The sequence below is a fragment of the Anser anser genome (assembly GCF_964211835.1).
Source record: "Anser anser genome assembly, chromosome: 3".
Taxonomy (NCBI): domain Eukaryota; kingdom Metazoa; phylum Chordata; class Aves; order Anseriformes; family Anatidae; genus Anser; species Anser anser.
Window position 1 is genome coordinate 120313102 of NC_139722.1, and position 25841 is coordinate 120338942.

At 36.9% G+C, this 25841-nt stretch overlaps 1 long non-coding RNA gene across 2 annotated transcripts; it reads left to right on the forward strand.

The window, feature by feature from the left end:
* The first annotated feature begins 5022 nt into the window (after positions 1–5022).
* LOC310898055 lies at positions 5023–8973 on the forward strand. 2 transcript variants are annotated; one of them, XR_014582927.1, is made up of 4 exons: positions 5023–5296; positions 5426–6067; positions 7086–7303; positions 7524–8973. It is a non-coding gene; the product is annotated as an uncharacterized lncRNA (long non-coding RNA). The 2 variants fall into 2 exon arrangements; XR_014582926.1 differs by having other exon boundaries at positions 5023–6067.
* The last annotated feature ends 16868 nt before the right edge of the window (positions 8974–25841 follow it).

Consider the following 25841-nt stretch of genomic DNA (forward strand, 5'->3'; position numbering starts at 1 on the left):
TGGACACTATTATCATTAATTTATCTGCTTTCAAATTGAGTCACTAATTACATGATTTCTAAGAGCCAAATTCTGTTTCCCTTGGTAAGTAGAGGTGAGAAGAAGGCTTATATACTACTGCATATACAAGAAAACAAACAATTTCCATTATGCATGCATGCTGTCTCTGTTCTGCTATACTCTGCCCTTTACTCTTGAACATTTTCCATCCTACAGGGCGTGATGCAGGAGCAATCAGCCCATTCTGTTACCAGTGTCTGAGTCAAGCTACAGCTTTTTCTTAAAAAGAACAAAGGGCAGGCATCATACTACTCTTGTTTATCTGAGCAACTGCATTAGAGCTAGCCATTATGAAGACCTTAATTATGGCAATTTATCAAATTAGCCTTAAAATGATACATACCATTTCCCAAATGCCATAGAATTAGCATATCCTGCTTTAGCTGTCTTTATGAAATTGTAAAAGCTTTCTTTAAAAAAAGAACAAACAAAAAAAAAGAAAGGAAATAAGAAAAATACCTTCCACTGCCCCAAGCTGAAAAAAAGCTTGATATGTCGTATGTTTTAACTTTGTTTCGTATGGATTGAAAATTGTTGAAACACACAAAATGGGTTTCCCTGATTAGGTTTTGAGTTTGTAAATTCCTGTGAAAAGTGGTTAATGCATGAACATTCCCACTCAACTGAGTAATTCGTAACAGGGACATGGCCATAGTTTACGTGGGAGGTGGAAAGTGGCTGAATTTGAGGTCGTATGAGAACAGTTACATATTTCACCTCAAAAGACTTTTTTCTAAAGAACAAGGTCAGGTTAACTCTACTAGAATCATGCAAACCTGTAATTTGAAATGTGTCTTGAAGTGAATTGGCATATATGGAAGATGCATTACTTTCTATGACAATATGCATTAGTGTTTTTTAACACTGATTATTAACGCTTACAATACATTCCCTGTTCTGCCTCAGTTGATGGCAGTGTCTCCAGAAGTGCTCAGTGACATATAAAAAGTAATCGATACATACGTTTGTGTGTGTATGACTTATATTTATCTTTTTGAGAGGGCAAGCCTTAGGCTTAAGAAAGTACTCTCATCTTCATTATTTTGCAAAGCCTTGAGGACTATGCTGACCTAGTAAGTCAGAAGTTATTCCATCTTCTGTTTTGACAGTAGGGACAGAAAGAGAAGAGACTCACTTTCTGATTTAATTGCTTTTCCTACAGTGCTGAAGTGAGAAGGAACTTTCTCCCCCTTTCACTCTCTCTGGTGGCCTCAGTCCCCCTTTAGTTGGAGACCTAGAGCCTACTTTGATTCCAGATTTGAGGCTTCTATGTCATATTTCTGTTTTATAACTATGATGCTATTAGCAGCTCTTAGGATCTGGATTGGTGTTTTATTTTTCACGGCACAATGAAAAGAAGTAGAAGACCTAGATCACACTCTGAAAAGTCTTAAAATTAAGTCTGATCTTCTGTGAGCTCTTTAGTTCTGTAGGCTGTGCCTGTCTTAGCAAAACGGGTGAATCAGTGGGTGAGGATCACAAAAACAAGCAGGTGATGTTGCAGACTCACTAGAGTATTCATTAGATATGCATTTTGGAGGGGTGAGGAATTTACATCTAACTAGGTAATATCTTACTCTGTGAACTAAATGCATGTTAATAGTTTCAACTGAAACTAGTCTAGTTAGTACACACCAAAAATTATCCACAAAGCAAAAAAAGCCAAAGCAGGTAAGCGGGGACAATTAGGAAGTGTACTTTGAAAGTGTTTTACTTAGCAAAATAAGCCCACCCATGACTTTTTGGGTAAAAGATGTTGTCACAGTACTGCAAACATATTATCTGTGCCCAAAGAGTTCATACCCTGCATGCACAATCAGTCCTTGTGTCTGAGTGGAATCCAGTTGAAACCAATAGCTTAATACAGTGCAGTGAACCCTTGATTTCTATTTTTTTTCCTGTAACCACACCACAGGCCCTAATGAGTTGTACATTAAGCGTCAAAGGTACTTTGTGTATGACAGTGACCATCTTCAGCAACATTCAAGAAAAGCTGTTAGAGCAGGGGCCTAAAACACATCCACATAAATACCCAAACCATTGTTTCCTTTCATAATGCTCCTTTTTTGCCCTACTCCTCTGAGTAAAGCAATTTAGCAAATATTTGAAATTGTCCCCATACCTTCCTCCTTTCTGTTGTCCAAGACATAGTTTTGTGGCTAGAGGTTCAATTTTAACATTTTTAAAAGATCTTTAAACTTTTTCAACCTGACAGCAGTTGCTTGTGAACTGTAAGACCTAAAGTTGAGATGAAATAGCAGTATATGGTAAAACAAAGATCTCAAACCATCCAGCTTATGTTAAACATAATTAATGAAACTGTGTATAAACTTGTTTAGCTAACTGGAAAAAAATGCACAAAAATATTTCCAATGCTCTTCTTTTCTCCTTTTAGTAATTATTGGACAGCTCAAAAAAGCAAGAACAGTATCTAACTGTAAGATCACTCCTTAATAACGTCCAACAGCAAAACTCCTGAACAAGTTAGCACAAGGTGTGTTGTTTTGGGGGGATGGCAGAGGGCATATAGATAGGTTTTTTAGTTAAGAAATGTCTTGGCTCTACTATTATTGTTTTTAGCACGATTCAGAACAACTGACTTGCCTCATGGTCTTGCCTACGTAAGTATATTGGTGAAATGTGAGAAGCAACCAAAAAGCCTCTAACAAATCAGCATACCAGTTGTTTTGCTAATGGCTCAACAGGAGCTGGATCACAGAATGAGAGAAGCAGAGTCTCCAGTTTGCCCTCTGCAAGGCAAAATGTAAGAATTAAAAGTTGGAAAAAGAGTCAATGCAAGTGCTTACACTGGAAATTATCACGTTTGCCCTTCATGTGGCTACAGATACAAGGCCAACAAGAGGTGAGAAATAATGATTGTATTTATGAAAACTTAGTGTGTTTCTCTGAGCTCTGTACTTATTGTTGCTACGCTAATGTGACTATTTCAGGACTGCGAGTTGGCAAAATACGATATTTTCATTTTACCATTACTCATGTAAACTTGACATTCTACTGCTTTTGCATTAACGACAAAATCATCTTCTGAGAAAACACACATTAATAGTAGGAGAAACTTCAAATTGCTAATTTTAACTTCAAATGGTAAAATATTGTTCCAGCTATATAACATACACAGTTTCTTATGAAACTCACTATACTTTGGAAACAAAAACAGAAAGTTAAAATTAAGAATGTATGACTTTGTAAAACCACGTGGCCATGTTGTACGCTAAGTACAGTACAATCCCGTGAATCAGGGAAGCTTCTAGTTAACAGTTCACTATCAGGGTTAACGTTGCTCCTATCTCTACCCACCTGCCGCTTGCAGAATGGAGCTCATCACTATTTCCCACAAGAAGCTTAGTCAGCTCTCTTAAATAAATCACAATAGTATGTTTTTAAATTGTATGATAAAACCTAACACCTACTCTTGCAGTTGATGTAGGTTACAGTTAGTTGTAAATAAAAGAATTATTTGCAGGACTCATAACTCAACTGGCTGAGCAGATTTTTCTTACGTCAGTAAACCAGTACAGGTGTTATGAGCTATGGCTCTGCTGGCTGAGCTTAATTTCTATGAAATCTTAAATGTAGTTCTCTCATGCTTTACAAGACTAAATAGGGTGTAAGTATAATCATGTGAAGACATCACAGCTGCCATTTTCTAGAGTCAGATTCATTTCTTGCCTTAAAGCACTAGTGGACTGTTGAAATTTGGGATGTAATTCTACAGTGACAAAAAATGCATCAAACTACAGCTGGTGGTAAATTTTTCAATTATTCTTCTTATTACTATTTAGAATATGATCAAACCAGAAACATATTTCAGGAAAAAGCATACCTATTTCACTTGGCAAGGATTTCATAGGCACGATTTTGGGATGCTGGTGAAAATGGGAAGAGAGTTAATTGGGTGGTGGTGAAGTCCAAGCTCAGTGCAAGTCATCTCTTTTTTCATGGGAGGGTGTTGGATCTAATCTAGAATAAAAATGTTTTTGAGATCTCAAAAACATTGGCATTTTTTCCAGTGCAGACTACCAAGAATTGGGTACAGTCCAGAAAACTGGTGTCATTGGCTTTGAAATGCACATAAGCATATAATCATAAAGGCTAGGAACCCACAAATCAAGCTTCTAATGGAAACTGGTATGAGGTATGTCTTTTTTTGCTCCCTATTCCAGGTTTTTTGTTGCTACCATCTGGAATTTAAAAACATTAATGATGATTATGAGATTAGAAAGATAAAAATCTACAGCAGCTCCCACAGATATTAGAGCAAAGCTCTTTCCATGTGCCTGAGGGAAAAGTACTGTACCATGTGTACAATATTCTCAGAGAGATTTTATTTTGATTCAATTTGTTTTTATTAAATATATATATTTGCATAAATATAAATATATAAATATTATTAAGGAAAACAACAATATTTCAGTGCCTCTAAAACGGATGAAGGGGAAAGATAAGTGCATAATTTATGTACAATTTGCAGCCAACTATCCTGCTCAAGAGGGAAGGTTCAGAGGTAAAAGAAACAAAAAACAGAAACGCAAATATATATTTTAAAAGAAGATGCTACAGTATGAAATGAGGAAGGAAAAGAAAATTTCACTCTTCTACAGTTTAAGCTATGAAATGCTAGTTAAGTATAAAGGAAAAACATGCTGAAGCACTTGAGAGACTGTTGTCCAAGGCAATGGAAGCTTCATGGTTAAAAGTGACCATTTCTAAAAATGACTGCAACTTGGCACACAGTTTCTCGCAAAGCTGCAATAAACTGCTATCATAACAATCTCCTACTATATAACTGCAGCTTAAATTGTTACCTAGTACAGAAATCCTTGGTCATGGCATTTTGTTTCTTTATAATCTTGCCTACTGTAATACGACAGTAAATGTCTCAAAAGAATTGCAGGAAAAGAATGGTATTTTTCAGGTTCTCTGTGGGAGACTGGAGCAGGCTGCCAGGCAGAAGTTTCAAAAGAAGCATTGCCATGTGAGATGTTACGGGAGTGTGGAGCAGCTGAAGGACAGGGAAATATTGTTATACAAGCCTTCTAGTTCCTGGCTACAAGATTTCTTGTAGAAAATAGTTATGAACTGATGCAAATCCCTAATCTATGCAACAATTTCCATAGCGAAGTGGGAAAAGACATCCATTGACAGAGCTTTGGCAGAATGGACCTAAGAGGGGTGGCCACCCCAGGTGTCCATCTGTGGACTACATGAAATTTAGGTGAGTGAAACTGTTTTACTGGCAAAAAGAGCCTGATGCACAGAGAGTGGAATGAGCAGGTCCGGCTCACACGGACAAGGAAAGGAGGCGAATGGCAGTGGACTAACAGGTGCCTTTTCTTCTCTCCAGCTGATGTCATCCAAGCAGTGTGCATCAGCTCCTCAGTCACAGGGTAGGTACCAAACTGTGCCAGGCTTTGTATCCCACTCCTTTGAATTACAGACTTCCTGGGGAAGAGCAGAGATGCTGCCAAAGTACTCAGTGGACTCAGTCCAGCCTTGAATACTCCTTTCTTCCATTTTAAGAAGGCAGAAAGAAGGGCAAAATGTGTGGAAAGTAAGCCCTCACTTAGAAAAAGGAATTCTTGCTCAACCTAAGGGCAGGCAAAGCTGGTGTAAATCTTGATTTGGTTAGCACGTATGCAAACCATTTACAGTTACTTATCTCTTTTTTTCCCTAGTTCTTTTGTCTTAAACTGGTTATTTCAAAAGTGAGGCAGTGGTCAGCTACTTTTGTCATTCCCTCTGAGGGAAGGGAGCTCTGAGGGTGTTGAACCGCACTCAGAACAGTGAAAAACAACCACCATGAATTACAGGGAGGCTTCAGGACAATACCCTGCTCAGGAAGAAAAGGAACAGGTTCTGATCAGAGGAAGATAACTGCTTATGCCTGAAAATTAGAAAGATGCCCTTGAGGAGACCACACAGGGATCATAGGTTCAATCAGCTCCAGAGATGAAGCTGACGGGTAATCGCTGGATGGGTCATTTACGTAAGTAGTTTAGTGGCTGCAATAACTATTCATTATTGCAGCGCTATCAAAACGATGGTTCTCTTTTTTTTTTTCCTCTCCTTTTTTTTTTTTTTTCATGGGCTTCCTTCCCTTCCCTGATCATATAGAGAGGAAAGCAAGAAAGCCATTATATTAAATAGCTCTTAAATAAGGTGGAACAATGAGGTTGGTTATAAGTAGTTTTTATAAATGTTACTGAAAAAGGAAAAAATAAATCAGCAGAAGTACAGCTATTAACACAAATGATAACTACACATGGGTTTGGAAAGTTCTTAGTCCAAATTAACATAACTTCATAGATTTATGTGGGTAATGCCACAGGAGATTGATAGTCTTTCCTTCTGAGCACAGGAGTAAAAGAAGAAGAAAGTTGGGCATTTAAATCATTGTCATCTGATTAAAGTTAAACTTAAAACAAAGAAATCTGGAAGTTCAAACTGCCTAAGAATACAACCTGGCGTAACAAGTTATTCAAATTTGCATGCTGAATAGGTTAAAGAAGCCAGAGAGATGATATCCATCAAAGAAAGTTGTTCCTGCAATGAGAAATCTAATCTGTTTGCTTAGACATTCAGCTAAGATGCAAAAGAATTGTATTCAGTTTCATGGTTTGTAAAGACACCCCATGCTCCCTGGACAGTTAGTTATTTGACCTCTGCTGGGGTTCCTATATGAGAATTTGGTATAACCAAAAACATTGACCTTCCTTTGGTCAAGGTCATGTGCTGGTAACCAACAGAAAAGATCACTGCCAAGGTGCTGTAACTTTGTGCTCCAACCATTAAAAGATAGCTTAGAAAAACAAGAATGAATGTTTTCTTTCTGTAAGCTTTGCTAATGAAATCTGTTCTCACTGGAATGCGTTAATCAACCCTGTTTGATGGATGGTTATTTGCTTGATCTAATGTTTACTGAAGTCAGCAGAAATCTTTAACTGGATCTTTAATGTATTTTCTTTTTTTTTTTTTTCCCATCTTGCTGCAATGCTTTTGGTCAGTGGACTAGCTGAGGAAAAACACTCAAGAATTTGGAATGAGTATTGGAATGCCCTTGGGATGAGTACAAACGAACAAAGATCCAAAGGAAAAACACAAAATCTACAACAAAAAGAATCTTCAGAGTTACACCATTTGCAGCATAAACGTAATGGTAACCTCTTTTAGTTAAGACTGAAAGACCCCAACCACTGGGAGTAACCTTGAATACAATCTGCAGGTAAGAAACAGAAGGAGGAAGAGCACACAGTACAACAAAATTTTGCATCCAGCTGCAGCCCACCAAGCATGCATAATTACGTGAGGAAGAAAGTACTGGAAGATGGAAGGAAGGGGAAGAAAATGAAATAATTTGTTATTATTAGAAACTAATTACTGTAGATACTGTGAATTTTGTTAAACAAAACTTTTAACAGATGTTTTTATCTTTCTTTCGTTAGACTGCAGCTTTATTTCAAATAAACAATGGCTACATGCTGACTGTATGCAAACTCCTGTTCTGACTCCCTCAATAAATCCAACTAAAAGATGCTCATCTGGCATTTACAGATGTCCTCCCTTAAAAAATAAAGAAATAAAATAAAAAAATAATAATAATCTAAAGCTGATTTCACATACATCAAGAAAATGTATAAATTCAGTTTGTCTGAAGGTGAACTCAAGAAATGTACAGTTTGGCATTATATTCTACTCCATCTTCTATCAGGTAAGGCTAGTCTTGATTCATGCCATAAAATACAAGGTCATTCGCTAATAAAGTTTATCATCTTTAATTAAATCCTGGATGAGGGCTCTGACATAGCACGTACAACTGAGATGCCTCTCTAAGAGGCAGCAGGCCTATTTCTGGCCCAGCTGCTTAGCCATCTAGTTCAGCATGAACTCTGAGTGGTAAAATAGCTTCTGTGGTTTTTATTTAGATTCGATTTTATCTCAACTTTAAATTTATGTGGTTATCTTCTGTAAGGTTTCATTTCAGCAGTGAAGCCAAGGACATGTAACATGCATATATTGAACCATATGTTCAGTTCCTTTAACAAGTAGGGCTCCCAGGTCCATGTGATTGTACATGGCACACTAAATTATTTTCAAAAGATGGTAGGCCCAAAGCTATCGCCCTCAGACCAGCAGGCTGAGCTCAGGAAAAGCATTGATGAAACACCATTAAGGAGCTTTCATAAAGCTTTGGAAGGCCAATAAATAAATAAATAAATAAAATTAAAAGAAATTGTGGTGAGGTTGTGGCTACTGGGGGGGTTTCAGAGAGCTGGTGATGGTAGTGGTAAGGCCCAAGACTGATATGTTCCACCGGCATCAGCTGTGTACAAACTTTAAGTGCAAGGATACGCACAAAGCTGAGGAAAGCTGTAGAAATAGTTTCTGAAATTGTAAGATTCTGTTTTAACGAGAATGAAGATTTCAGATTTTGCCTCTCCTGGAAAAAATAAAAATTGTTTATTTTGTTTCCCACTTCTTTTCTGTGATCCACACATCCTGATATATTTTACTGTAAATAACAGCTACGTGACAAACTTCTGCAGTCGCCATTTTGGTGTGTTTAGCCTCTCTTCACATCAGAGTACTTATTTAGTAAATACCTGGAATACAGTTTGTAACTAGTGGGATGTTCTGTAAAATTCAATGTATCTACAAAATGTTTGAAGGAGATTTATAATATACTTGTTTTGTTTTTTGCCAATGGTTTCTGGAGTGATTTTTATGTCTCCAGAGCAAACTGATGAACCTGGAATGAAAAGTAGGATTTAGTCCTAGAGACCAAAATCCCTGGTAGGCCTGTAAATTCCACAGCCAAGGCATTTTTATGAACTAAGGAGAGCACATGAGGTCTTCAGGTAAGGCATTTTCCGCAGTGTGTGTACTAAGTGAAAATGTGTTTTGAAAATTCTGCCCTTACTTGAAATTTATACTACTATCCATTATGCGTTGTCTTCAGAACTATATTTTCTATACCATATTATTGTACAGTGATAAATGGTTGAACAAAATTAAAAAATAATGAAAAATGGGCAATGAGATAACGTATTTTTACTATGACTTTTCTTGTTTGTACAGGCAAGGGAGCATATGAAATATAATCTTATAAGTTTAATCTGTGTTACTTTGGACACTACCAAACTTATGATTCATTAACAGGAACGTTTTTGCTATGTAGCTTTTGTACCAGTTATGTTGCTTAGCAACCTCAACTCCAAGATAATGATGTCTTACTGCCTGTGATTAAATAATGTTTTTTTGCCCTGTATTGTTTATGATATATCTAGCTTATTTATTTTCTTGTTTGCAAACTCTGTTCCTTATTTTTCATGCCAAATATAGCAAGGTATGTATACATCCCTTGAATAATTTTATACTTAAAATTCATCACATACAGTCACCTACTGAAGAGAATGCAGATAGCACAATAGTATTACAGAATTAAAAAAAAAAAAAAAAAAGAACACTGTACAATAATGCGAAGAACACATAATGGAGAAGTAGCCTATAAAATTACTACCGATACTGCTGAATAAATCCTTAAAACCTTTTCCGCAGAAGTGCATTGCTTATAACCGTGGATAATGCACTACTTTTCCGATTTAATTCTCCTCTTAAATAAATAAATAGAAAGCTATGGGACTTGTCCATATGCAGTGCTAAACTTTGGAACTGGTCCAAAAGAAGTGAAATAATATACTTTAAATGGTAACAAATGCCTTCCGATGCTGTTAGTAGATGGATCAATGTAGTTTAAGTATTTACAGAAGTCTGTTGGACCTCAGCATTAACAGTATTCTGAGCTATCATCTGAAGGACGTCACACATGAAAATGGATATGGGGTGACTATCTATTGAATATATTTCAAGTGATTCTGTTAATTCCTGCAGAGCTTATCACCATGGTGACAGTGACAGAAATTAAACAAACTGGAAAAAATTTAATTTGATCCATCCTGAATAAGATTCTGATGGGAATCACATCTAGAGTGATGATCACATTCAGAGTCACATTTAAGCAGTGGGAGCCAAATTCAAGAGTGACAGCTCTTCAGCATATTATACGGGCCAAGCCTGCTCCAAGGAGGGGTTCCGTCCACAGATTTGGTCTCTGTATCATACATTAAATTCTGTCTTGCACCATCTAGGAAGTAGTGGTTTTGGAATGGAGGCCTAGATAGGAGCTACTGATGTGAAATGTGTGCTTCCAACATACTGGCATTAAATCAGTGATTCTGCACGATATAGAAATTTGTGACTGAAGTACTAATATTCACGTGGAATGTGGATGCAATATGAAGGGAAGTATGTGGCAGCGCCAGCAGTTACAGCAAAATAAGCATTAAGAGACTGGGACTTGTATTGAACGCTCAGGACACTGCTCCCAGGACTCTTCACCCAGTTGTAACCTTGAGGAATATGTTTAAATCCAAACAAGAACGCTTGCACTCTATACAACCACAGCACAGATGATTCCTCTGGAAAACCCTGCATCCTAAACCTAGGAGGATGGCAACAAGTTGCAGCACATCATGTATGCCAATGCTTTCTGGTTTCCCAACAGGAGAACGTGTATTTCAAACAAACAGGGAGAAACACACAATGTGTAGCAAGCTTAGCTAAAACTTAGGGAGCTACTGTAGTCAGAACCAAAACACTAGCTGCCAAAACAAGTAAATGGCTTCTCTTTGTGCTACAGTATTACTTTCATTCGGAATCCTGTCAATTTATTCAAGAGATGTGAACAACTCCTTGTAGTAGGACATTTACCTGCTGTTTTGAAGGGCTTCTAATGTATCAAGTTACTTACGGTTCCCATCTACTCATTTTTATTTCAACAATGATCCTTTCTTAGAAATAGAGAAATTCTGTTCTAGCTGAGCATTTGGAGTAGGTTTATAATTACTGAACTTCACTTTCACGGTGATGTTGAGTATGTGAGGATGTTACAGAAGGCAGGGGGGGAAGGTATCTGTAATATTTCAATTATATTCACGTCTACAGTGAACTTATTGTAATATTAGCTGCTTTAGACTAATGACGTAAAATCTCAGTGAACTCCTACTGGATCCTTCTGGAATTTCATAAATATTTTTGTGAGAAATATTTTGAAAAACAGATGTTTCGCCTCCATAGAAGTTGGAAGTTTTCCTGCATAGGGTGCAGTACCTCCACGTAAAGCATTTGTTTCAAATGTATACTCTCCAGATGCGTAACAAATCTGAGATTGTGTTTGGTATCTAGTTTGAACTGGAAACCCTGTCTGCTCATCCTGTTGTTGCCATGGTTGCCATGGGATCTCAAGCAAATAAAAAAGTGTTCTTCAGAAGGAAATTCATGCAACCAAAATGCAGAAACCTTGTGAAGAGCAATATTGAGGCCTAACGAGAACAGAGAAGGGTCAAATAAAATACCCTCTTGAGCGATGGGGAATTCTGTTAAGTTTAGTTTATTTTTACTTTATCTTGCACCAAAGAAGAATGCTTGCACAAGTAAAGCTTTGGCATCTGCAGATCCTCCTGTACTTGAAATCAGAGATAGTATAATTAAAATACTTTCTGTTATGCTGGACTAAATATTATCCTGTACAAAATTGTCAGTGGGAAACATCCAGGAGGCTGTTAACAGGCGTATAAGGCTGAGGATCTCATCCACTATTAATTATGAATGAAACTAATAGAATTTGGAGCACCTGATTTCTTTTCATAATGAGATCCCCAGTGGGGAGGAGTTAACAGTGATAATGTTGGCAGGCTCTGGAGTTAAAGGTACGCTAAATGATAGAGAGTTGTAATGGGAAGTGAATCTTGTACGAGTCGACAGAAAACGGCTACTGGGAATAACAGGGTATTTTTAAAGGAATCCCTATCACCAATGTAGTTAGCGCATATGTAGTCACAAAGGAGTTTTACTCAGACCAGAATTCTTCTAAGTGATATCTGGCATGTAAGAAACTTGAGCAAATTAGAAACATACTGTTATAACTTTTTTTTTTTATATAGCTATTCTTTTTCCTACAGGAAAACATTTGGATCCTGCTAACGTTTATAGACAAAGGTGTAGCTTTGACAGTTAAATATAGTTTTCACTGGTAGCGTACCAACATCTGAAATAAACTGTTCAAAACAACTCTCACATTATACAGTTACTCAAAATTTAGATTTAAAACCTTCATGGGGGATCATATTTAATATTTAGTTAAACATTGCCAATTATCTTTGGAACAACCGAATAAAACAGAATTCTATCACTCGTCACAAAAAGTGATATGGAACAGCCTAATCCAGTACGAACGGAGCTCTGGACATTAGCAACCCTTTCAAAGAATAAAAAGGAAGTACATTATAAAGGTTCAATGGCTCTATTAAAATTAGTTATTCCCAACACTGATCAGGAAACATGATCCTCTTAAAACGATCTCAGAGAGGATACTGCTGTTTTGATAATTACGAGGCCCCAATTTATGCTAAGTTATAAGTAAAAGTAAACTACATCTTACTGCTGTTCAAATATTTATAAGCTTTCCAGCTGAGCAGTGCTAATTAAAGCTTTATACACTTAAAAAGAAAATTTAAAATCGTACTTCTAGCTTGGCTTTTATGAAATCCTTTTTCACCAGGTTGTCATATAGCAGCATAGCTGCAATGACTTTGCATGCAGAAGGCCACCACAACTGAAGAGTAAATCAGGAGCTCCAGTTTTTTTATTGCCTTCAAATTTCCTGTGACTGTTGCTTTGTTGGGACTAGTACGCCCTAATTCAAAATTGTTGGATTCGAATTTAATTATTTAATTTTAATGTTTCTCAAGGCCTCTAGGAGTAGTCATAGAGGGTGTAGGGGCACCCACCGGAACACTGATAGCTATTCTTTCCTCTGCCTGCAAGCTAACTAGAAAATAACTTTTTGTTTACAGAGATCTTTCAAGTCCTGTTTTTCCTCCCATGCTCTCAGAGCAGTAGTTTCAATTTAATGTGACTATTACTTAATAGTATTAATGTTAACATCAGGTTAGGGTTAATAACATTAAAGGAGAAAAAAGAGGAACTGGAAGCTAACTTGAAAAGATAAAATATCTCATTCAGGCTTACCTAAAGCCTCTGGTGAGAGACAGGACACCTGAATCCCTTTGCATTTATTAAAGCCAGAGTTGAATTTATGCTGAAAGCTGCAGAAACCTGAAGACTTCCTGAAGGAAGCCACCAGACAGAGGGACAGTAAAAGACTGTCAGGTTACTGATAACCAAGATCAGTTCCTCCACCCAGATCAATCCTTGCACCTGTGCAAAGGGAGGATGGCATGCGGTAAGAACAAAGCACCTACGTAGATAAGATCTTTGGTATAAAGGAAATTCTGCCTGAGGATTAAGCTAAAGAGGGGAAAAAAAATACAGTTTCCCCCTGTTATACTTAAAAGTGATTACCAGTAGTTCTTCTGGTTGGAAATGAATTGTTCTGAAGCCTGCTTTCTGAGTAGAAAGTGTTTTTGGAGGCCTTGTTTCTAGCAGCTCCATGGAGTTTTCCTTTAGTAACTAAAAAGAAGAGGCACACAGCATCTATGCGTGCGTGTGCATCTGCGTGCATGCTACACAACCGCTTTGCACCTTTGTGCTTGGGAATTTTCTGGGGAATAAATAGAGAAGTACTTAGAAAGGAAAAATACATGCCCTGAAATTGCTGGTTTTAAATGTTTGTCCCTAACTAAAATGAAATTTTTTCAGCATTGTTATTACTTAACAAAGGTGACATAGGCAACAGTACTGAAAAAAAATAAGTAGGGGAGTATTCTCATTTTTGTAGCGTGCTACAGCTAGGGGTACTCTCTCGGTAGAGTGCTGTGCATCAGACAGCAGCTCTTTGCAGGAAGGTGCCTTAGCTACTAAAGTCTTTCAATGCCAAGTGCCTTGTTTTCTTACTGAGCACTGGAAACTTGTTTATTTATTCCATAATAAAGAGGAATGAGGGCATGCTACTTCAGGTTAGTCCCTGAATTGTTTCGTAGATGTTTGTGCTGTGAACAACTGCTAGAGAAGCACAAACTGCTGCCTTATTATGAAGAACCCCCTTACTTCTCAATCTACCTTCCTTCATCTTTAAAGTCTACATGGGATTTTCAGCTATTTTTGTGTGTACTTTTAAGGATAAACATTATTATCTTGTATTTTTCTTTCTGTCTTTCTTTTATGTTAAAACCCACAACTAATTTAAGCAGATCTTTATATCAAAGATTAGTACTTAAAAAAAATCCATTAAAGCTCAGTAGAGTATTTTATCAGGTAATGCTATGGTTATCATCGTTTGTAGCTAAGCTTCAATCTTTATATATAAAATAATGTTATTTTACATCCAATTGACTGTCACTGATGTTAAAAGCTTTATTTCAATATATTACATCTTTGATATATATAATGCGTTACAGTTTTTATAGAACTACTTGATTTGTCCCAGTAATGCATTGGTATGATACAAATTATAGCATTACTTACGGTTGGTGTAATAATGTTTATATAACTGCACAGAGTAACATCTTATTGCAACAATACCATAGAATCATAGAATGGTTTGGGGTGGAAGGGACCCTTAAAAATCATCTGGTTCAACCCCCTTGCCATGAGCAGGGACACCAGATCAGGTTGTTCAAAGCCCTGTCCTAGCTGGCTTTGAACACTTCCCAGTGATAAGCCATCTACAACTTCTTTGGGCAACCTGTTTCAGTGTCTCAACATCCTCACTGAAAAAAAAAATTCTACTTTCCAATTTAATAGTCCTTAGTACAAAATGTTTTACGGTAAATGCGATATGCTCATGACATTTGACAGTGGTCATACAGTTCAGACCTGACATTGTGTGGTCCCTGACAATTCCACTGTGTTCACAAACTCAACTTTTTTTGCGTGTTTGGGTTTTTACTTTTTTCTCACTTTTTGATTTTTTCCTCCACCTTTTCTGCTTCATATCATCTTGTAAATGTTTCGTACCATTTCCTTTCCTCTTGCCTTTCGTAGGAAGGACATTCCAGTCTTAGCACAAGCAGGCTGCTGCTTCTCCTTAAGAGAAGCCTCAAAGGAACAGTGGCCAGATGAGAATGTTTCTGAAAGACTAAAACCAGAGTAAGTTTATAGGATACTTTTTAGCCTCCAGCTGCTGGGAAGCTCAGATGCTTCTTGACCTGAGTATTTAATAACCCTCAGTGGTTTTATTTTCTTTGAAGTTGTCCAGTCTCTCTGTGTGCTGCTGTAAACTTTCAGCACTCACTGCACCTTTTGGCAAGGAGTTCCTTAAATCTGCTCTTCACTACATGAAGAAAACTTTCTTGCTATTTTCAACCAGCACATAATAATTTAATTTGATCCCCCATAATTTTTGCTTTGGAAGAGACAATAAATACTTGACCTCTATCCAATCTCTCTCTACCACTCATGATTTTGCAGATCTTTGTCATACCCTTTCTTAGTCATCACTTTTCCAGAATGGAGAAAAATTATGTATCTGTCAAGTTTTCCCTTTTTTGAAAAAAAAAAAAAAGAAAAAAAAAAAGCTTATAAAAATGCTTTTAAGGCTTTGGGCAAACAATACTACATATGAAAGACACTGTCCATTCTGTAGAATGATGGCCAGTATTCTGTTTTGCTCCATGATTAACATGGTAGAAGTATCTGCTTTTGTTTGGCATGCCTTTATCATCACTGGCAGGGGACTGCCCCTTTAATTTATATAAGAGATTATTCTGGCTTTTGTCTTTGTAAGAGAGGTAATTGGCTTTCTTTGGTTAATTTTATTGTTCAATTACAGAATGGATGAAGTTGGGTTGGACCTCTGGAATTTGCCCAGTCCAATGACACTGCTCAGGCATGGTCACGCAGAGCACGCTGCCCAGGACTGCATCCCATCAGGTTTTGAATATCTCCAAAAATGGAGCCTCCACAACCTCTCTGGGCAACCTGTTCCAGTGTTCAACCATCCTCGTGCTCAGCTAATTTCGACTATTTTAATATGGCTCTTGTCCTATCACTGAATACCACTAAGAAGAGTCTGGCATGAATTTCTTTACTGCCCTCCATCAGCTATTCCTGAGATTCCCAAAGACAAGTTGTAACAGGAAAGACTGAGGTGAAGAAGGCATTGAGTACCTTGGTCTTTTCTGTAGCCTTAGTCACCAGGTCCCATGTCCTTTCAGCAGTAGCCCCACGTTTTCCCTAGACTTCTTACTGCTGATATACTTGTGGAAGCCTGTCGTCTTACACTTCACATCCCTCAACAGATTCAGCTCCAGATGGGCCTCAATTTAAATGTAACAGATGATTTTATATAGATTTATCTAATTCCAAAGCCTTGTCACAAATCAGTCTGTCTCTAGTAGAGGTTTCAGGATTGAGTTTTACAGATGTTACTTATTACTTGAAGAAGAAGGAGGTTAAAAGTAGTAAAAATGCAACTCCCAGCCCAGCACAAGTGTTGCTTTGGACCTCAGTTAACTGAAATGTAAGAAAGAAATCTGTCATATTTTTTTCCAGTGAAGCAAACCAAACTCTCCTGGACCTGGTACAACTGATGAAACACTTAAAAATGGAATGACACATATGAAAACTGAAGTAACTTTTTGTAATATTCAAACTGGCCCTCTTTGCTTAATAATTTGCCTTTAAAAGAATGTGTTATACTTTCTGAGGAGATGAAATGACATCATCACTCACCTGGAGCTTCTATGAAAAAGGTAGATTCTTATTAGGACTAGCTTGTAATTAATATCATTTTTGGTGATAATTATAAATATTTAATTGATTTCTGAGTAAGCAGTGAAAAGGATTTGGCATAGATGGCTCAGTGCTCTGAAAGCACTACTTTAGAAGTTTCCTTTGCCTCACAAATCCATCTGACACATACTACAGCACTGTAAATTACTATTGAGCACAGTATAGATTTAAAGTCTGTGTATTTCAGTCAAAATACATTGAATAGTGACCTGAGTTCAAGAACTCATGTTTTTCCTCTATCCATGACCATTTCTTCACTTCAATGTGCTGACTGCGCACTTTTCCCCTACTGAGTCACTTGCTTTTACCATGACACAGTCTACAGTTGTAAAGTAGTTTTTGAAAACTTGTCTGTAAAATACATAATCTACTTCCAAATGCAAATTAAGTAAACTATGATGAATTGGGCCTGCAGTCAAAAAAAACACTCAATTAAAAATCTAAGCAGCTGCTCAAGCATTTTACCATATGGAAGTACCTTTAAGTATGAATTCAAAATTAACCCTGTATGGGGTTAACATGCTGAACTGGGAAAGCAGATCACAGTTTTTGGACAAAAATGTGAGTACTCAGAAGTCAAGAATAACACTTTGATTTACTAACAGATTCATCCTCCTTTTTTACAACAACCATAAGAAAGATGAGCGTGTGGAACGTGGTCCTCCACCCTTGATCTGCAGGCAAAGAGGTGTTCCCATCTATGTATGTGCCTTACTTGCAACTTGTAGGTTTTTGGTACGTGCACGATGAAAATTTTTATACCATATGTGTGAAACAAGATAGAAATGACCTTTTACTATGATTACCATGGTGACAGTCTTCTTTTTGGTACAAGTAAGCTGTTTATTAACATTGAATTAAGTACAAAGGGACAGCTGGAGAGGACACAATATAACATGTAAGCATAGAAGAATGTGAAACTTTAGAAAATTTAGAGCACAATCATTAACATAGACATCTGTTTCAAAAAATCTTTGCAATTCCATTGTCTTACACTGCCAGCATGCTTTACAGAAGACAAACAGCATGTAGAGAAAACAAGCACTTACAGCTAAGGCTGTCAACTTGCAGAGGAGTTATGTCTTACAGTCTTAATCTTTGACTTTCATTCAGTGTGTCCTGGATGTAAAGACAAAAAGAAATGATGTGCCATTTTGTTCAAAACCATTTTTATTTTTGATACATGCATACATTTATGTGTATTTCTATATATCGTTCATCATTCTCAGTAGCAATAATAACTGAAATAAGATGTCACTTGCTTCTCTACTTTTATTCTTGTTATATAGTGTGTAAAGAGTCTTTGTTATGTTGCCGTATGAGCTACTGAGCCATGTTTGCAGCACTTGTTAAGACTGAAATCTCATAAATAAAATGTTTGCGCTTATCTACTTTTGAGATGGCATGAATATGTGCACATACAGTATGAGCTGAAGGAGTCTGGGTTTTCTACGTTGAAAGAATACAGGTTATAATTGGTAACAGCAAATAGAGTGATCATCAAGAAAATGTATATCTGTATTGACTTTTAATAAACAAGAGTAATGACCCATTCTCACTGTTTGGCAGAAGACATTTCAGTAAGTATTTAAAGATTCTGCTTTATTAGCACTAGGAATTTAGTTAGAACAGGAATGAGAGCTCCAGCGTCACCTATGAAATCTCATATTTGATGATATTTAATATGTTAGATTCCTCAGAAAACAAAAAGCAAATGAAGGAACCATTCAACAGGAAATACTTAGGTCTTCCATTTATTACTACCACTAATTTTGCATGTGTCTTTTTTTTTCTTTTTTCCCTGGAATTATTCTCATTCCAAGATCCTGCTCTTTTCCAGACTAATGCATTTGCTTACGTTTATGCACCACAAATATTTTGACCAAGTCAACACATTTCTAACATTTCTATAATTTACAGACCTGGAACCAAAGAGTGTGTCTCAACAAGTAAGTAAATCTGGTAGACTCTTTCCAAATATAACATCTGCCAAATTTAATGCAAATAAATTTGTAGCAGGGGAGGCTTTCTTTGAGGAGAGGGGTTAGTTGGGGTTTACTGCTCAGTAATGTGTCTTGAAATGTTACCATCTCTCTACCTAAATTCCAGGCCCCAAGTGAGGCTGGTGCCTGGAGCAGTCTGTCTCCATTTCGTGGTAGCGGTGCCACCACGGAGGTTCATAACCCTGCTCACCCACGGCAAACCAGACTCGCAGCCCAGGTGTTTCTGATTAATATTTGCAATCTACAGGATTTTGCTGTTGCCCACTCAGCTAAACATTTAATATAAAATGCCCTCACTTCAGAGCAAGAGTTTGTTTTGGACTAGTGTCCACCATTTTTTTGGCAATTATTAATTTTGCTGAACACAGTATCAAAATAGCATATTAACAGTAAACCTTACTTTTGTTACACACTGTAACTTCTTCTCCTTAAAAACAATATCTGCTTTTCAGTGCTGTCTGGAGTCTCTGACCTAAAGCTGAAGAGATCTTAACTTTGAGCCACCATATGGCTGTAAATTACAATTTCTTAGGTAGGCATTTTTTAGGATGCATTAACTGAAGTCTAGTCTGTTGTTGTCAAACTATAGCAGTCTGTACAAGCATGATAGGCATGGTGTGAAAGATGTTTTTCTTAGGGGTGGAAGTTCCATCTTATCCAAACACTTTGGTGACATTTTTCATTATATACCTTTAAGGGTCTTACATTCTTGATTAAAGCACACAAAGGTCCACTGAAATTCTCTCAAACTTTTGTTTCACTTAGTGCAAGTGCCATGGGCATCACAATCACTTAAACATTTTTCTAAATGTCTGTCTGATTGCATTCCATATTGGCCTGACCTAACTCAACCACACCCGAAAGGTCATGTCAGGCTTCATTCACTCTAAGTCAGTATAGCCTCTGCTGACAGCCTGGGGATATATATACAGATCTAGGAAAGGTAGCTATATGCCTTGTTTTATTGTTGTTGGAATTTGACCTATAAGAAGAAACCTTGCTTCAGCTTTTATCCTGCAGAAACATTTTTTTTTTTTTAAGCCAAGGAACTCAAATTTTGTTTTTCCCTATACTGCTTTTCTTCCTCATGTTTGAGTGGACTAATGAAATACATCTGTGATTTCTGAAAAGCTTGCTGTTTTTTTCATTATTCAAATAAATAAATTAAAACTGTCCATGGATATTACAGGACATCTTGTTAATGCCCCTCATTATTAATTCCCATTTGGAGCTATTCTTGATCTACTTATTCTTCTGCAAGTGGTTGCTTTATAGAAGTCTTCATAAAGGGACAATCTTGTAATTCTTCTAAGAAATCTAATTTCATTTCTCATTATCACTTCATCAGAATTTGGAGCGCATCTTCTTGAATTCAGGTACTTCCTTATCCCATCTTGTTTTTACTTTTCAAAGCATTATTTTTTCAATTAGAATTTGACATCACTTTTGAAAGAGCATTTATGACTGTCTGTGGGTGGCATTGAACCATCATGAAAAGCAGCTGGCACTTTTATGTGCAGCAGCTGCCCTTTGGGACTAAAAAGCTCTTCAGACTTCTCTCTACTCCTGCTCAGATGCAGGAATATACTAGGAAAATGCAACCAGATTCTAACATCAGAGCAGTTTTGACAGTTTTATTCAGTTTACTTATATTAGTCTATCATACCAGAAAAAGAAACTGTACTGTCAAGTTAATACGAACTTTAAAATCATGAAAATATCACTGCTGAATCACTGAAGTATTTCATTTGAATAGCGTAATGTGAAACTGCATATAGCAGGTGATGGCCGATTAAACATGGAAAGAAAGGTAGAGACAGATCTGTTTTGAGGCTGGATGATACATATGTAAATGTCTGCTGACAGAGTTATATCTATAAATGAAAATTTGGGCAAGATTTGCCATTATTGTTTATCAAGCAAAGTCAGTTGTACTAGCAAAATCCTTTTTACATCAGCCTCATTGTGTCTGTATTGGAAGAATTGTAGAGAATTAGTACAAAAATGTTATAAAAATAAGATTCATTGACGTTTCTAAAGCAGAACTTTTTTTTTTCCTTTCTGGATTTAAACTCATTTTTTCCCTAAATAACTATTGCTAGTTTTTCTATTTCCTGGGTTTCATTTCCTTCTAATCATGATTTGTATTCTACTAGCCTCACCTATCTAGTTTTTAAATTACTTCTATCAAACTAAGATCAAACTATCTTATCTTGGTATTATAATATTAATACGATTTGTTGTTTTCAGCTTGGCACTCTTACTTAAGAACATACATCATTTACATTCAGTTAAGACTTTATTTGCATGAAGTTCAAGTGCGGTAGCTTTTTTTCCTGGAATGTTTTTCACATTTTAAACATGTAACCATTCTACAGCGCCTTTTCCATAGCTTGTGTAACTCTATTAAATCACATTTGCTCTAGGCAATAACCTAGCCTAAAGCTGAAATACTTACTGTGACCCTTTGGAAGGATGTAAAGAATTTATCAGAAAAAGCATTGTGTCCTTTTGACAATGTCACAATTAATTATCCTCGTCCCGTTGTATATCTAGCATGTATATCACTATCAATTGGCCTGGGTAAACTGAAATACATCCTGTTATTCCGTATTTCATACATAAACTATGTTATATTTAGGCAGATTTTTTTATTTTTTTTTTATGGAAAGGGTAAAATTCTTAAAACTTACTGCAAAACTCTACTAGGGCAGATACAGTCATGCATTTCTTAGTCCAGCATTAATCTAGCATCTTTAATTCTCAAATGCTACGGTGCATACCTTCTGATGCTATCTTAAGGTGTGCCTTTAATCAGAAAAGTGGAAGTAGAAAACACAATTTATCTACAAGTAAAATTGTAGCTGATCTTTTGTTTAGTGTGAATTTTACCTGATGTATCTAGATATGGCTTAGTGTTGGGGGACTGATAAAGAGTTGTTCTGTCAGCTCTACTTGAAGTAACCTCATTACTCCTGGATTTTTCCCTGAGGCTATTTCTACCCCATTTTGTACAACTAGAGCAACATGAAGAGACTGAAGTTTTGCAGAGAGATGAGTCGAAGGCATGAACTACTAATTTACCTTTTTTTTTTTTTGTGGTCTAAATAGCTGGCTTTCCTTGTACAAGAAACTCACTGAGAATAAATTTTCCAATTAGATTGTCAGAAGGCACAGTTCATTATTAAGGTCTGAGAAGGTATGTTCACGGTATTTCTTACGTTTTAAAATCTGTTACGATTAAACAATACTTCTGTTGTAATATTGTTATTTACTTTTTAGGGTGAATTTAAATATGGGAAATGATCAGTAAATAAAATGAGCAAAAGCAAAGGTCACCATGAAAACTGTTCTGCTACCTTTAGTGAAGGTAATGATAACGTTAGAATACATATTTCATACACAAAAGGCTGTTACCATTTCGTGATCTACAGAAGTCCTTCATGATGAACGTAGTATTTGTTTATTGTGCTATTTACCTCTCAGAAAAGTTAACATTGTTTTTAAATGCAATTTGAGCAATGTCCAAAGAACTAAATTATTTAATAAGTACACACTGATTTCAATTTATGTTGTACTGATAAACTTGTTTATTTCTCCACATGCTCTGCAGCAGCAAAAGAACTTCAGCCTAAAATGCATGCAAATCTCTAGCAGAAAGATTATCAATAAAAAGCTTATGGAGAGCAGTCTGTGATAATACCATTCACAGATAAGACCCTTCTTTGGCACAGCTTATTATTTCAAATAAAAGCATTGAAATGCAACCTGATTTAGGCATAAAATGAGGTATTTCCAAAATTCACTGCTAAATAATTTACACCTGAGAGCAGATATTTGATAAGCACTCTTTACGTACACCACAGCTATACTTTAACACTTGAAATTGAATACATTTAGTAAGTGTTATCTTCACAAGTCACATCTATGGAATATCGATTTGGTTACTAAAAATGAACAGATGTAAAATGAATGACCAGTTTTCAAAATGTAGTTGCATTGCCATGTTCTGGGACAATTCTAGCTGTATTTGGTGCATTTTCATTTCCATTGGATTACTAGTTTAAGAATATGGACAGATTTATCAGTTTTGGAAGTACATTTCATTTTCTTACCCTATCAGCAGCAAGATAAGAGACACTGACATTATATGGTATTATAAATAACAGCTGCTCTTGCTGTTTAAGCTTTTCCTAATAATGATATATTTCACCACAACAATAATGATATTGTTATCTCAGATTTTTAATAATTTTATTTAAAATTGCAGTTATCAACTATCACGAGAGAACGCTTACTATAAGAAACTGTTTTGAAGTCTTGCGATTTAAAAATTAGCTCTCATTTTTTCTACCCACTTCAGATGCTCTGTGTGTAAGCGTATTTCATGGGCTATCTGTGTAATGGTGGCCAACTCTCAGGCAGATGGACAGAAGATGAGAGATGTTCATGGCTCATCTAACTACCAGTAAGTCCACGTGTAGCCAGATGTGCAGCTGTGGGAGGGAGCGTGGTTCCTGTGGGGCAGTGACCGTGGGGTCCTGGGGCCAAATGCCAAGCAGCATATCCCACTGATGGTGGAAGCTGCCCTCTGGAGACGTGTTTCAGCCCCCTCTCAGTATTCTGGTACTGTATGTGTGTGTCAGGCTATCTTCTGATCTCTTCCCTGGACCACTGACAGCTATTTTCCCCAGTATCTTGTGTCTAGATGGCACAGTACTCTAAGTCAAGGCCCAGCAAGAAGCATGAGTCCTTAAAGTGTGTCCCAGAGAATGACTAAAATTACGGTCATGGCTTCATAATCTCCTAGCCCTGGCAAGTTCTGCATGTGGCTTGTACCATCAAATACCAACCACATTGTTTGCTGAAAGATGCCCGCATCTGGGAAACCCAGAATCCACACAGTGGCTGACCCTTGCTTCTTGTGTCAGCAAGGCTCAGCTGACCTCATATAACACCACACCGGCAGACAATTAAACCATGTTCTCAGCTCCTGCTGTCCTCCACAGCATTGCTTTGGGTACTTTCCGATATCACCGCAGCCTGCCTTGAGCCTCCTGAAAGCTACTTCCCAGGTAGGTGCTTAATGTCCAGCTCCAGAGCTTCCTTCGACAGTGAGTGAATGCATGGGAGTGCTGCCCATCCCTGCTACCTTTACAGAGCTGGGTGGATGCAGTCTGGATGTTAGTATTAAAAACAAACTAACAAAAAAAGGTATTCAAGACACCTCTTTTCAAATTTATTAACAGAGAGAGAATGTCCACACTGAAAACGACTATGTGACACAGTTTGTGACCAAGGTGGTAGTACTAAACCTCTGCCCTGATAAATTATACTTTGAAATGCATTTACTTGGTTTGAAACATTATTTTCTCTGTGGTTTCCAAAAAAATGTTTTCTGCTTAAAATAAACAAGTTATCAGTCAGGGTACATTTTGTTATAAAACTGTTTTGTTTCTATTCAAACAATATATTTGGAAGATAGATTTTCTTAATTTTCTTACTAATAATGTAATTCTTTTTCTTTAGAGATAATTCTAACACCTTAATAACCCTGTGGGATACTTATTAAAATATAAGAGATTAAATTCAAATGAGCACAGTACAGACCTCTTCTTAAAAGGACTTCCAGGAAGGGATGACTGTAGGAGAAAAAGATTAAATTCATTTTCCAACCTATAACAAAAGGCAGAATTTAGTGCAAAGCCATGACCACCTACATGAATAACCATAAATTAAGTAGTGTTCTCTGGTTAGCCAGCCATTTATCCTCTAGACGGCTATGCATGAGCAGGTAGAAAGTCTGCATTTGCACCAGAACGGATGATGGGGAGCCTTGGTTATCTGTTAGGCCTAACTGTACTACATGAGCACTGAGGGATTTATGACAGAGGATGTTAGGACCTTTGTCGAGCTCGTGTAGGTGACCCATGGAACAGGACACCCAATGCAAAGGCCTTCTGCGTCAATGTACAGCTAGAAAACGGCCCGGGAAAGAGACAGTGCTTTAGAGCCATGGCGATAATGCTGCCAGATTACGGAGATCCTCAGAGGAGAATGAGCAGGGGCCGTCATTATGGTCCTACCCAGCTCAGAGCAGGAGGGATGCATTTTTTACTCTCTGCTTTCTCCAATACTGTTAGTAGCTAAGCTTTGGATTTACTGTAGTAAATGAAATTCTGTGTATGCAATAAATAACTCTCCCTCAGCCAAAATATCAAAAAGGTTTTCCTGTTGAGTTCAATAAGAGCAGGCTAGAGCTCATAATACAGTTATTGGCCAACTTGCTGGAGAAGAGAACAAAAAAGAAAATTGTTTCCCACAGGAAATCCTCACGGAGTATGGATTCCTCTAAGGATGTACGCTGACACTGATTTTGGCACATAAAGCACAAGTCATTAATATAGCAGTGACAAAAATATTGCAACAAGGTAAAACAGTAAAGTTATAGGTGATGAGTACTACAGAAATGAAAGTCAACTCTGGGTTAGATCACACACAGGTATTACAGTAAACACCTTTGATTTGTAAATATCAGTGTTTACTGTGTTCTCTGAAGATGTGTGAAAACATTTTTGCATGGAATATATCTGCAAATGTAAAGTGCCCATTATGAAATGTGAGAGATAAGTTAGCAAAAATGAACAAAAATATTCAGAATTTTGTTTCCTAATTAAAAAAAAAATATCCCACTTGTTGCATCATATACTATAACATCAAAGATACAGTAACATGCTATATAGTAAAGCAATGAAACACAAGTGATGAGGAGGACATTTTAATTAGCAGCATTCAGGCTGAGTAACATTGTGAATCTCCTATAAAATCTGGACTCCCAAATTATGAACTAAATTTTTGCAAAGTGATATAACATAATTAAACTAAAACAGTACACACAAACTGTTATGATATCCAGGTGATAGGTAAAGCAGTTATTTACACTGTTGTTCTCCTCTCACACCAAATAAATAATTTAGAACAGGAAAGAGGAAAATAGCAAAGTGGATA